General features: G+C 43.5%; 1 protein-coding gene across 11 annotated transcripts in view; it reads left to right on the top strand.

The window, feature by feature from the left end:
• The window catches only part of PPFIBP2 (PPFIA binding protein 2), a 346,167-nt gene that overhangs the window by 170,320 nt on the left and 161,221 nt on the right, over window positions 1-14,626 (top strand). The gene's annotated exons all lie outside the window — the stretch shown is intronic.

The following is a 14,626-nucleotide window of genomic DNA, read 5'->3' as shown; positions in this document are numbered from 1 at the left end:
CTAAGCTTCCCATTACCCTCAGCCCAAACCGCTGGGATTTTGAACTCCCCTCTCTCATTTATTCCCCTGCACTTTACCCTCTCTCTACTCTCTTCATTTTTTTTGCAGTTCTATTTTCTCCCTATGACATTGTGTTTTAGGCTCCCATGGTCCTCATGTTGTACATACAGTATACTATGAGCACTTGTGCTTGGACATGTTTATTACACCTTACCTCTTCTTGCCATCTCTTGTTTAGTTTATGTGTATACAGAGTACCATTAATCTCCTTATTCCTGATTGGTTGTGAAACAGGAACAGTACTCTTCTACTGGATATTTTTTGTATTATTTGTTATTTTATTTTGCTTCACTATATAATTTTTACTAAAGATTGTAAAATAAACCTATAGGCCCCCTTCATGAGGGCAGACTGATCAGGTCCACCTGCCAGTTTTTCAGGCAGAGCCAATTGGACCATCCATTGCCCTCTATAAAGCGACGGGTCCGTTGACACTTGCTGACATATGATCCAAGCCTATCCTCTAAAAACAGATGGATGGGGAAACGTTCCCCATCCATCTAGTGCAGAGGTCTTCAAACTTTCTAAACTAAGGGTCAGTTTACTGTCCTTCAGACTTTAGGGGGGCCAGACTATGGCCAGTGGAAGTAGAAAATGTACCAGCATCAGTGAAAGTTAACAATGCCCCATCTTTGGTGTCAGTGAGAGGAATTGTGCCCCCATTGTTCTTGTCATTTGGTTGGAAGAATCATGTCTCATCATTGAGTTCCTCTTTTGTCACTGAGAGGAACTGTGCTCCATCATTGGTGTCATTGGGAGGAACTGTGCCCTGTGATTGGTGTCATTGGGAGGAACTGTGCCCTGTCATTGGTGTCATTGGGAGGAATTATACCCCAATGTTGGTGTCAGAGGATGAAATATTGCCCCAGGTGGGCGATTAAAAGCAGGCAAAGGGCCACAGTTTGGAGACCACTGGTCTAGTGGATCAGATTAGATGGCCATCGAGTGTAAACAGACAGGAAGTCTGTTTACATCCAACCGCCCCTTGGAGGAGAGCGGACTGTATCTGTGTCCACTCTACATAAGTAGAGTGAGCACGGACAAGCCTCCTGCTCAGCAGGTATCAGCAGACAGATTCCCCGCTGAACAGGCGGACTCCTGGCACAGTCTGCGCCCTGTGAAATGGGCCTTAGATGTAACTAAGCTGTTGATGTTTGTAACCCAACTGTTCTGCTTTCTTGATAAAAATATTGCACAAGGAACAAGAATGACAGTAAAGATGAACTTGGGCAACCTTTGAAGTTATCCCTAGTCGAACTCTGAACTTGCGGTCTTTTTTTACTCCAATCAGCGGGATCATTTCCATTTCGCAATCAACTGCTTTGTTTACGTGAGATGTAGGGCAGGAATGACCCAGCCCGCAGCTCATTTAATAAGCGCAAGTTTCAAGTTTGGCTAGAGATGAGTTTAAAGGATGCCCAAGCTTATGGCATGATGTCATCTAGTTTCCAAGTTTGAACCTGAACCCGAGTCCAAACAAAGCAAGCTCATCCCTACTTGTGACTTGCTAAACATTACTGTCTTGTGGGAGAGGAGACTAAGGAAATGCCTCCTCCTGCCTGGTATCATCTCAGGCTAGGTAGAGTCTTGAGCATTGGAGATATAGGACTGCTTTTTTAGGATAAAAGGTACAACTTTCTTGTAAGTCAGAATTCTAACTTTTAATCAAAGAATTCTGACTTTGAAACTCATAATTTTTTAAACTAGATTTTAGGATGCCCCAGGGCTCGTCAATTTCTCTATACAAGATATTTGTTCATCCAGACTTCAAATGTTATTGAAGGGTCCACAGTAATGGCTAAGAACAGGACATGTAACAGTTTTTCACAGCATCTCCTAGTTTTAGTATGTTGTCAATTATACTTCACGAGTAGCTAAGGATTATTATGTAGTAAATTAAAGTCACCTAACTCAAAGGCCCCCTTCCAGTCTGCAACAGCAGCCTCCCCCCCTACAACAAAGCAACATTCATCACAGTATAAAGCTCTTTCATTCTCTCCCCATATAAGGTAGGACCATCTTCAAAGGGGGCGAGCTTGAAAGGCAGAGGGGGGATTTCTTTGATTACAAGCATATGCCATATGGTCTTTGTTCCTGTAACCGTTCCTGTAACCACATACGGATGTGTACTGTATCTGCAAGTGAGTTATAACTGCAGAGCTAATAGAGGAGTAAACGTAAATGTTCCTGAACCATTTGGAAAGTTAACTGAAGTTGGTACAAATGACTGGCTGCTGTATTGTTTGGTGATGTTTTCCCAGATAGCGAGCAATTGTGCCTCAAGTTTGAAAATGACTTGCTAAGCAATTTCTAGACTTGCCAGGCTTCACAAGTTTGTTTCACAATTGCAGCAAGTCTGCATTGTACGACTCCAGATCAACGTTCTTTGCAAACATTCTGCAAGTCTGCTGCAAGTTCTGGTTCAGTTATGTTGTACAATAGTCATCCCACCACAGGGGTCACTTTAGCTGAATTTTTATGCTGTAGACTTGCAGAGCTCTTGCTGTAGACTCACCACTGCAACTTTGCTCTTGCTAGAGACTTGCCACACAAATTTACTACGACTTGGAAAAGTGTAAACTAGAACCTGTGCTTCAAGTGCTCTGCAAGTGTACAACTTGTCATTGAAAATGTGCAGCAAGTTAACAGACTTACAATTCAACACTGCCACAAATTTGTGGCAAGTTATCCTTGCTATCTGGTTTATAGTTTCTGCAGCCTGACGATCTCAGAGAAGAAATTAGACATCCAACCTTGTGCAGGTCACTTAAAGTGGAGGTCTGCCCACCGCTGAAAAAATTAAAAACCAGCAGCTACACATAGCTGCTGGCTTTTAATAATAGGACACTTACCTGTCCTAGAGTCCAGCGATGTCGGCACTGCAGCTGATGTTTCCATCAGCTGTCGGATGCTGCCGCCGCCATTGTGGGTAAGGGAACCCGGCAGTGTAGCCTTACGGCTTCACGCCAGGAACCCGACTGCACATGCACGAGGCTCCACTCCTTTCTCCTACTGGCCCGGCGACAGGGGGAAGAGGAGAGAGCCGAGCCGTGACATCAATATCCGCGGCTGTGGCTCCCGGAAGTGGGAGCAGGATACCTGTCAAAGACTGGTATCCTGTCCAAACCTCCCCCCCCCCCCCCCCCCCCCGAAAGGTGGCAATTGTGACACCGGAGGGGGGGAGGAAACAAATGAGTGGAAGTTCCACTTTTGGGTGAAACTCCACTTTAAGCCCGAAATAGATGGTTCGAATCTCGGCTGATTCAACAGGGACTGGCCAAGATTCGAACCATCTATGGGCAGGCTGATTGTTCCCAAGCCAATCCATCGATTGACTTGGATACAAGCAGCACAGATTTTTACATGCAATTATTGCCAGGGGCTACAGCCACTAGCAATAAAGACTGTGTCCCCCCCCTTTTTCCCCTCCGGGGGGGAACACAACACTGACTGTGTTGATGGAGGAATTGAGCAATTTTCTTTCTTGCAACCCCTGTTTGCAGGAAAGAGAATTGCATTATCTATGGCCAGCTTTAGTCTTTACATTGTTGCAGCAGAGGGTTGCATATGTGTTAGCTGTCCATCAGTGTGGGAAGTTCAGAGCTTAAAGTATATTTAAAGGCAATTTTTTTTTTTTTTTGGATAGAGTGAGGAAGGAATGGAACCCTTGTTTGTTTTTTTTATTGCTACCTGTGTCTCTGCTAGAATCGTTTTGCCCTTTTGACCGTTGCTACTGGGATTAAAAGTGAGGGAAAAGGTGTTGTCACCAGCATGGCAGTAGTGGGGAATCTTCTCAATGAGGACATTTGTTTTGGGATAACTGTCTAAGAGGTGATTGAACTTACTTTGGAGAAATTTGCTACTACTTCCTGTTGTGGGTGGCAGCGACAGGGGTTTTACCTATTACCTACTCTATCCAAAATGGGAAAATGTATTGGCTTTTGATGTACTTTAAAGCCTAAGTTTAGATATTTTTTTTCCCCTAAAATTTTGCACAAGGGGCAGTATTTACATTGACTACAAAGTGCCTCTTATGCTGCTGGCTGCTCTTTTAGTTGAAAACTCAAGTCCCCCCCCCCCCAATACCTCCACAGCCCTAATCTGTCTGCTGCTGCAGGGGTTAATATGAGTTCTGGAGGACCTGTCATAGGCGTTAGTCAAGAGTACCAGCTATGCTATACTCTACAAAATCTTCTATGAATGAAAAAGGACCTTTCATTTATCTGCCCTTCCTCCATTCGTAGAGCATTTTTCAATTAAAAAAATGAGGATTGGGGACATCCGTTTTGGTGATAATTGTATCTCTTTTTGGAGAGATTTTCTCCACAAGTGAAGAAAAATCCTCCCAATGTGACCAAAAAAGAAAACAGCAAAGCGGCAAAAATCAGGGCGGTTGTACACAAGTCGATTGCTGGAAAAGAAAGACAAAGAAGCTGGACCAGTTGGGCCAAATATAGTGCATGGAAGTTGTGTTCAACATTTGCATTGTAGGGCAACAGGATTTTAGGTATACCAAGGTGCTTTGAGGAGTCATAATCCTCCCCTACTCTACGTAATCTGCTCACTACTTTAGCTTATTACCCAGATGTTGCTGTAGTACCCCAACACTGAATTGCATTTTCTGTTTGTATACCGAGGGGGGGGGGGGGCATTACTAACACCAGCATTCAACAGACTCCTTGTTGTCTCTCATATCCAGAAATAGTCACATAAGGTTACAAAACACTGCTAGCAGTCACAAATTTATTTTATTTATTCTAGGCACTTAATTAGCACCAACAAGTTATGCAGCACTTTACATACTGTACATTCCCATCAGTTCTTGCACTCAAGGAGCTTACAATCTAAGGTGTCTATCTCACATGTGTAGCACCCTTGTCTTAAACAGGGCTACAAGTCAATTTAACTGTGCTGGGTGGTAGCTAGCCTGGCTAATTTGTAAGTCTTTTTGATCAAATGGGTTTCCTCCTAAGCCTGGTTTAGTTGTGGTTTCTCCCTTTTGTCAATAGTTGGCACTGTTACCTTTGGCATTAGTATGATGGTCTACAGTACATTCAGGTTATGAATATACACACTTTTCTCAGCCAATCAGTAGGAGTTTCTTTGGCTGCTGGGAATGTTGGGAGAAGGTATTTATTTGGAGGAAGTCAGGTGATCTGGGTCTTCTCCACCCAGACCGGTGTGTGAGGAACAGCTCCTGCTGGGTAGGCCTGAGGCCTAGCCATGTGCCCAAGGTTCTGCAAGGGAGAGCCTGCTCACTACCTAGAGGCATGAAGGAAAGGATGGCAACCTGAGATGAAGTACCAGAGGTTACTCTTGTATGGACCGGGGAACCGGGGAGAGCCTGGGAAAGCGTTAAGACTGAATCATCTATAAAGTTCCTTCACCTTCTTGTGAGTTCCTTTTCAGTTGCTATAGGAGACAGCTTATGCTACAAAGTACAGGTTGTTAGTTCCAGCTTAAAGGCTCTTTTTCTGTACTGCTGTCTACCTCTTACTACATTTTTGTCTAAGGGTCTGCCAGTCTGCTAGTCTGCTGCTGTATTTGGCTAAGGATGTCCTGTGCCCTGCCCCTCTCTCCCACATTTTTCCTGTTGTGAGAAAAAAATTTCTCTTTGTTAAAGCATAAAAGTAACTGGCGCCCATCTTTCTACCTTGTGCAACACCCACCATGCCTAGTAACCTGCACCCTGAGTAGGAATGTTGCCCCTCCCTGTCTCAGGGGGTAACCAGACCTCTGAAGGTTTTGGGGGGGTGCTACACATGCATACATACACAGGCACGCATACTAGGGCCAGTTTGGTCCAGAGTCATTTAACCTACCTGCATGTCTTTGGAGTGTGGGGGAAGATTGGTGTACACCCACACAATCACAGGGAGAACATGAAAACTCCATGCAAATAGCGTCCTGGGCGGAATCTGAACTGGGGCTCAAGACAAAAGTGCTAACTACAAGGCCACTGTTATTCAGAAGTTTAAATGTGACTGGTAACAAGAAGCAGCGCAGATAGCGAGGATAACTTGCCAAAAATTTGTGGCAGTGTTGAATTGTAAGTCTGTTAACTTGCTGCACATTTTCACTGGCAAGTTGTACACTTGCAGAGCACTTGAAGCACAAGTTCTAGTTTACACTTTTCCAATTTATAGCAAATTTGCATGGCAATTCTCTACCAAGAGCAAAGTTGCAGTGGTGAGTCTACAGCAAAAGCTCTGCAAGTCTACAGCATGAAAATTTTGCCACGGTGACCCCTGTGGTGGGAGGACTATTGCACAACATAACTGAACCAGAACTTGTAGCAGACTTGCAGAATGAAAGTTGATGGAGTCATGCAATGCGGACTTGCTGCAATTGTGCAACAAACATGTGAAGCCTGGCAAGTCTAGCAATAGCTTAGCAAGTCATTTTCAAACTTACAGCACAATTGCTTGCTATCTGGGAAAGAGATGGTAAATTATACAACACATTAGGAAGTAGGCTCCCAGTATACACCTATGGCACAGCATGAGGGTTCAGTGTGGTGATTACAAAGATAGCACCCCAACAGAATTGATTACTAAGTCTGCCTGGACTGTTTTGGCATTTGGTTCCAATTCATCCAGGTCTCCTCTTGTTTCAGACCTCAAACATAGCCAGGATGTTGCACAATTCTACCAACATTATTACTTCCCACATCAATATACTATATGGCTATAAATTAGTCAGTATGATTGTGTTTTTAGTGCTGATTCTTGAGAGCAAATATGCCCAGAGTCATTACATGACCATTGCCCGATACAGGTATTTTCAGATGGATTGTGCCATGATATTATGTCCAGGGTGTCTCCAACATTGGTTAAATTTGTGTAGCTGGCTCCCTTCTTTATAGCCTATACAGGAAGACTTATATAATCCCAGCATTCCTGTTTGTAGCTTAAGCTGGGCCAGAAGACAGAAACCTGAGATGGTAGACCATTCTTGCACATTCAACTGTTTTATAAATCAAGCCTTACAATAAATCCATTCATACATGAAAACAAACACTTGTTGAGTAAACAGTGTCGTAAAATGCATTCAATGCAGGTGTCAACATTGCATTCACTGTCGTTTCATTGTTAGGTCCTCCCGGTCTCTGCAGATAACATTCAGTTTCCAGTTTTTTATGGGCAATGACCATCTACAGTATTGGGGAGTCACATGTAAAGCTTTGTACACTATCTTCTCATTATCTGATTTACTCAGTCTCTTTACCTTTATCGTACACAAGAAGCTGTCAGATGTTATCCTTAAATAGATACAATTATCTGTCAAGGAAGATGTAAAAGAATATATGCTTAAAATAATAAATTGAGTTGTTCTAGTGTAACTGGGTATGCAGTTTGTAAATATCATTGCTTGAAGATGTCTTAAAACAGCTTATCTTAACCACTGTTCTGTGAAACCCTAGGGTTCGCCTTGAGGTTTCTAGGAGTTCTTTAAGCAATGAGCAATGTCTGTCCCCAAAATAAGTAACCATTGACATTGTGGTCTTTTCAGATATATATAATGTTCCTTCCACTGACCCCCAGAATATTGGGGCACTTCTACACCAACCACCAATCTAAGGAGAGCCTTTCTTCAAAATCTACCAATCTAAGTTCACCAACCACCAAGCTAACGGGGCCCTTACAATCTTTGTTTACCAACCACCAACTAAGGGGGGCCTTCTCCACCAACCACCAAATTAAGGGGGCCTTTCTCCAACAACTACCAATCTAAGAGGGCCCTTGTTAACCAACCACCAAGCTAAGGTGGCCCTTCTCCACCAGCCACCAATCTATGGGAGCCCTTCACCACCAACCACCAATGTAAGGGACCACTTCACTAACCACCAATGAAAATGGGGACTTCAGTGACCACCATTGTGAAGGAACACTACAATTTTCACGATCTGTCTTTCTTTTCTGATCATTATTATTTTTGTTTAATGTCATTGTTATTATCAAATGTAGTTGTATAGAGCAACCTTGAGTGTCAAATATGCTAAATATGCCCAAATTCTTTATTCTTTTATCCATTCTTATATCCACAGCTGTTCACGTTAATTTCCAATGAGACGTAGATACTGTATATTAATTTTAAGCAAGGTTCCCTAAGACCTGAATTTTAAGGGTTCCTCCATGCTAAAAAAATGTTGAGGAAGGCTGTCTTAATGGCATAGATGACAATGACCACATCCCTCATCACAGGTGCCCCACACAGATTTGAAATATTTGGGAAAAGAGGGGTTGTATCTGACCAGGCCTGTTATATTATGGAGTTCTCTGATCAGAGCGATCAAACTCAAATGTCTATTGGCTTTCTATTGGACTGTGCAATTATATTTAGACACACTGCACAACTGCCATAACAGGAGATGTGTGCTTGCTACAGCAGAAGAGTGAAGGTTGGACTATGAAGATGGTTGTTGGCGCAATGTCTGCCTGAATGAATATCTATTTCTTTGACTTTAACTGGGATTTAAAGAGGTTAGCGATAACCCTTCCATATGCTTCTGCCCGCTTTTTCCAAAGTCATCAGGCTGGGCAGATGATGTGCAGGATCCTCCTCCAGTCTTTTCTTGGATTATGCAGAGAGCAAAGCTTACGTGATGATGGAGGTCAGCGCCACTTTCTGTATTACTTTACTGTGAAGAAAGAACTTTGCAATGACATCCCCTCATGGGGAGAGCTCATGACGCTCCGCACTCTCAGCATTTTCTCAGTCTTCCTGCTTAATTGCCACTGAGCATCATTCAACCCGAAAAAAACTGAGAATATCTTGTGGTGCAAAAAAAAGTACTGTGGGGACATCTCTGGGCACAAAGTGTGTATTGCCGCCTGACCTGCTTTTTCTTTTTTTAAAGAATATGTAAACCCGCCATTTCATATCCCTGACACGCACCAGTTGTACCATGTATGAAAAAGTATCCCGTTCTCTTTCTACTGCTTCCTTTGTATGAAATCCCTGGTGTTCCTGCTAGTCCCTCTGATCTCCTATTAACCACTTGCCGACCGCACTATAGCCGAATGACAGCTACAGCATGGACAGCTAGTTCTGGGAGGCTGCAGGGCGCGGGCGGTGCACTCTGTGATCACAGTGTCCGGAGGACACTGCTGATCACAGATTGGGGTAAAGAGCCAATCAGCGGCTCTTCACCACCTGATCAGCTGTGTCCAATCACAGCTGATCAAGGATGTAAATAGAAGCCGGTTATCGGCACTCCTTTCCTCATGCTGACAGCGTGAGGGGAGAAGAGAGCCGATAATGGGTGTGGGTGTGTCCAATTAGTGTCCTGATTATTAATGCAGTACCAACAGTGCCCACCAGTGCTGCCAACCTGTTGCCACCAGTGCTGCCAATCTGTGCCCACCAGTGCTGCCAATAAGTGCCTATCAGTGATGCCAATCAGTGCTTGTATGTGCCTCCACATCAGTGCCACCTATCAGTGCCAATTAGTGCAGCCTCATCACTGTCCATCAGTGCCTCCTCATCAGTGCCCATCAGTGCCACCTCATCAGTGCCCATCAGTGCCACCTCATCAGTGCCCATCAGTGCAGCCTCATCAGCATACATCAGTGAAGGAGAAAAATAACCTGTTTGCAAAAAAATTAACAAACTATTCAGTCTTTTTTCATTAGTTTAGCTAAAAATTAAAAAAAACTAGTGGTGATTACATACCACCAAAAGAAAGCTCTATCTGTGTGAAAAAAATTATCAAAATTTTGTTTGGGTACAATGTTGCATGACCGTGCAATTGTCCTTCAAAGTGCGGCAGTGATGAAAGCTGAAAATTAGCCTGGGCAGAAAGGGGGTAAAAGTGCCCAGTAGGCAAGTGGTTAAAAACTGACCACACTTAGCAGGAGAGCACAGCGTGGTCAGTTCTCTGTGTTGGGAACTCAGCCTGTTCTCCTCCAATGATTAGACTTGTGCTGCTATGCCCCTCCTGCCCGCACAGTCATTCACTGGGAAGACCAGTGTGCTACTGTTTCTCCTCCTCCAGCTCCCTGAGCTCCGTATGCAGCTAAGAACAGAGGGCATGTGATCACTTATAAAGATGGGAAATTTCTATTTTAAACTGAATGAGTCGTTTTACAAGTTGAGGGTTTACATATACTTGCTGGGGGTTCTATTTAATTTTTTTTAATTACCCAGTGTTGAGCTTTAAAGTATGGAAGCCAGGGGATCAAGCCTTATGCCCCATACACACGATCAGAAATTCTGCCAGCAAAAGTCGGATGTGAGCTTTTGGTCATAAATTCTGACCATGTGTATGCTCCATCGGACTTTTGCTGGCAGAATTCCAGCCAGCAAAAGATTGAGAGCAGGTCCTCTATATTTTTTGGTCGGAAAAAGTTCCTATCTGAAAATGCATTCGCCTGTATGCAATTCGGACACGCAAAAAATCACGCATGCTCAGAAACAATTTGACGCATGCTCGGAAGCATTGAACTTCATATTCGGCTTGTCGTAGTGTTGTACGTCACCGCATTCTTGACGGTCGAAAGTTCAGAGAACTCTTGTGTGACCATGTGTATGCAAGGCAAGCTTGACCGGAATTCCATGGGAAAAACCATCCAAGTTTTTTCTGACGGAATTTCTGCTCGTGTGTACGGGGCATAAGAGCCCAACAAATGGCCTTTTTTTTCAGATAGAGGTCAGCCATGGCAACGTAGATTTCGAATGCCACAGGGCAGCTGAATAATCAGTGCCATTGATGGATAGCCTGTTGATTTCTGAGGCATCTTCGGGATCTTCAGCCTCAGCGGTTGTCCTAACAATCTCATTATAAATCAACTGTTGTTGAGTTTGAATAGGCAAAGGTCCCTCCCTAACTGCTGGAAGGCAATAAAAGAAAAACATGTCGGGGTTAGCCGCCAACAATTCAATGCATGACAGTCTTGTTATGTAGACATGCAAGAAATGCAACCGTGGCACAGTGACACATGCCACCCAGCCGCAGTTTGCCATCCACTGGCCCGCGCACCTTCTTATAGCTTTTGATAAGCAATGCTCAGGGCTATTTGTAGAATGTGGAACCGACATGATTCTACAGCATGTGTCATGGGAAAATCCTTCTTCAATATCGGAACTGACCTGAGGAATGTCTTCCAGCAATGTGAAAATATTAGTCAAGCACATTTTTGCTGTTTCCAAAAATAGAGCTTCCTCCCATGATATTGTACCGTATGTTTATGTTGAAAACTTTCCAAAAAATCTGAACAACCAAGATAATTTTCCACATAGAACATCGACTTTTGTTTTGCATGCTATCAAGGATAGGGGCTACTGTATGAATATTAAAGTGAAACTCCAGGAAAATAGCTAAATAGCTGGAATACAAATGTGTTTACTGCTTTGACAACCAAAAGTCTTTTCTTTGTATCTGTCAGTAAATTTTCTAAATAAGTAATTTTTCTCCTTCACTGATGTGCGCTGATGAGGCTGCACTGATGGGCACTGATAGGCTGCAGTGATTAGGTGGCACTGATGAGGAGGCACTAATATGCGGCACTGATGGGCACTGATAGATGGCACTGATAGGCGGCACTGATGCGCACTGATAGGTGGCACTGGTGGGCACTGATAGGTGGCACTGATGGGCATTGATTGGTGTCATTGCTGAGCACTGATTGTTGGCACTGCTCGGCACTGATTGGTGGCAATGCTGGGGCTACAGTGATAATTACCTCTACACACTCTGCTGCGAGGAGATGCTGCTGATCAACTCTCCTCGCCTCACACTGACAGAGTGTGAAGCGAGGAGAGCCGAAAAAAAAGGCACTTCTGTGTTTACATGTGATCGACTGTGATTGGAGACAGGCGATCACATGGTTAAAGAGCCGAGTCATCGGTTGGATTTAGGTCTGGACTTTGAGTGGGCTATTCTAACACATGAATATGCTTTGATCTAAACCATTCTATTGTAGCTCTGGCTGTATGTTTAGGGTCGTTGTCCTGCTGGTAGGTGAACCTCCACCCCGTCTCAAGTCTTTTGTAGACTCCAACAGGTTTTCTTCTAAGATTGCCCAGTATTTGGCTCCATCCATCTTCCCATCAACTGACCAGCTTCCCTGTCCCTGATGAAGAAAAGCACCCCCCACAACATGATGCTGCCACCACCATGTTTCACAGTGGGGATGGTGTGTTCAGGATGATTTTTTGCCAGACATAGAGTTTTGCTTTTAGGCCAAAAAGTTAAATTTTGGTCTCATCTGACCAGAGCACCTTCTTCCACGTGTTTGCTGTGTCCCCCACAAGGCTTCTAGCAAACTGCAAATAGGACTTCTTACCTATTTTTTTTCAACAATGGCTTTCTTCTTGCCACTCTTCCATAAAGGCCAGATTTGTGGAGTTCACAACTAATGGTTGTCCTGTGGACAGATTCTCCCATCTGAGCTGTGGATCTCTTTTGCTCCTCCAGAGTTACCATGGGGCTCTTGGCTGCTTCTCTGATTAATGTTCTCCTTTCCCAGCCTGTCAGTTTAGGTGGAGGCCATGTCTTGGTAGGTTTGCAGTTGTGCCATACTCTTTCCATTTTCGGATGATGGATTGAACAGTGCTCTGTGAGATGTTCAAAGCTTGGGATATTTTTTTATAATCTAACTCTGCTTTAAACTTCCCGACAACTTTATCCCTGACCTGTCTGGTGTGTTTCTTGCCCTTCATGATAGTGTTTGTTCACTGAGGTTCTCTAACAAACTGATGAGGGCTTCACAGAACAGCTGTATTTATACTGAGATTAAATTACACACAGGTAGACTCTACTAATTAGGCGCCTTCTGAAGGCAATTGGTTCCACTAGATTTTAGTTAGGGGTATCAGAGTAAAAAGGGCTGAATACAAATGCATTCCACACTTTTCAGATATTTTTATTTGTAAAAAAAAATTGAAAACCATTTATTTTCCTTCCACTTCACAATTATGTGCCACTTTGTTTTGGTCTATCACATAAAATCCCAATAAAATACATTTACATTTTGGTTGTAACATGACAAAATGTGGAAAATTTCAAGGGGTATGAATACTTTTTCAAGGCCCTGTAACTATAAAATTGCTTTATGAATTACACTAAGCATCGATAACAGTGTTTATTGGTGCATTGAAGCTATGTAAACTATAGAGGACTAATCCAGCCTTTCTCAACCTTTTTACTCCTCATTTTCAGGTCTAGACTTCATGATGTGTAATCAATAGCAGTGATAATAAAAGAATAAAGAATATGGCAATTCTAAAGTATTTGACACCCATGGTGGATCATTTTTAACATTAAAACCTTCTAAACTAAAAAAAAAAATTCAGTTCTAATCACAAAATAATTATCAGAAATAATCACAAAATTTAAATCTGTGGTCAGTGGACAAGTGCCTTCTTACACTGGTGGTGAATGAGAAGATTGCCACACTTATAGACATTTTAAAAGATCATTGGAGGCATGCCACTGACTCTGCCAAGTGATGTTGGCATTAGGACTTTGCAAACACTATGAAATGAGAGATAAGTCTGCCACAGCTTAAAGAGCCCCTAGCAACATCTAGAACAGCCTTTATCAACCTTTGTATTCCAGAGGAACCCCTAAACTATTTTTCAGCTCCCAAGGAACCCTCATTAAAACCATTGTGGTCAATGGCAAAAATGCCTCATGTTGGTGGTCAGTGGGAAGCACGCAACTCTTATGCCCCGTACACACGGTCGGACATTGATCGGACATTCCGACAACAAAATCCTAGGATTTTTTCCGACGGATGTTGGCTCAAACTTGTCTTGCATACACACGGTCACACAAAGTTGTCGGAAAATCCGATCATTCTGAACGCGGTGGCGTAAAACGCGTACTTCGGGAATATAAACAGGGCAGTAGCCAATAGCTTTCGTCTCTTTATTTATTCTGAGCATGCGTGGCACTTTGTGCATCAGATTTGTGTACACACGATCGGAAATTCCGACAACGGATTTTGTTGTCGGAAAATTTTATAGCCTGTTCTCAAACTTTGTGTGTCAGAAATTCCTATGGAAAATGTGTGATGGAGCCCACACACGGTCGGAATTTCCGACAACAAGGTCCTATCACACATTTTCCGTCGGAAAATCTGACCGTGTGTACGGGGCATTACAGTGGACAGAACTGGCTTTGCCAATTGGAACTGGTCCTAGAACTATTCAGGCACCAACAAATAGGAGTTTAATCAGTCACAGTTCAAATAACCCACTAGCAACCTCTAGAGGAACCCTAGACTGAGAATGACTGCTCTAGAGCAGTGCTCTCCAAACTGCGGGCAAGGTTGCCTTTTGCTTGACCTTATCGGGCCCTTGGGGCATTATTCCCCCCACTGTCAAAAACAATGGGGCATAGTTCCTGCCACTGACACCGACAATGGGGCACTACTCCTTTCACTGACACCAACTATGGCACACTATTCCTCCTATTGATACCAATGATGGGGCACTATTTCTCCCACTGATCCAACAATGGGGCACTATTTCTCCCAGTGATCCAACAATGGGGCACTATTCCTGCCACTGACACCAACGATGGTGCCCTATTCCTCCTGCTGACACAAAATAATGAGGC

Source organism: Aquarana catesbeiana, linkage group LG11 (genome assembly GCF_042186555.1).
Source record: "Aquarana catesbeiana isolate 2022-GZ linkage group LG11, ASM4218655v1, whole genome shotgun sequence".
Lineage (NCBI taxonomy): Eukaryota > Metazoa > Chordata > Amphibia > Anura > Ranidae > Aquarana > Aquarana catesbeiana.
Note: the sequence above shows the minus strand (reverse complement) of the source record. Positions and strands in the feature narration are given on the sequence as shown.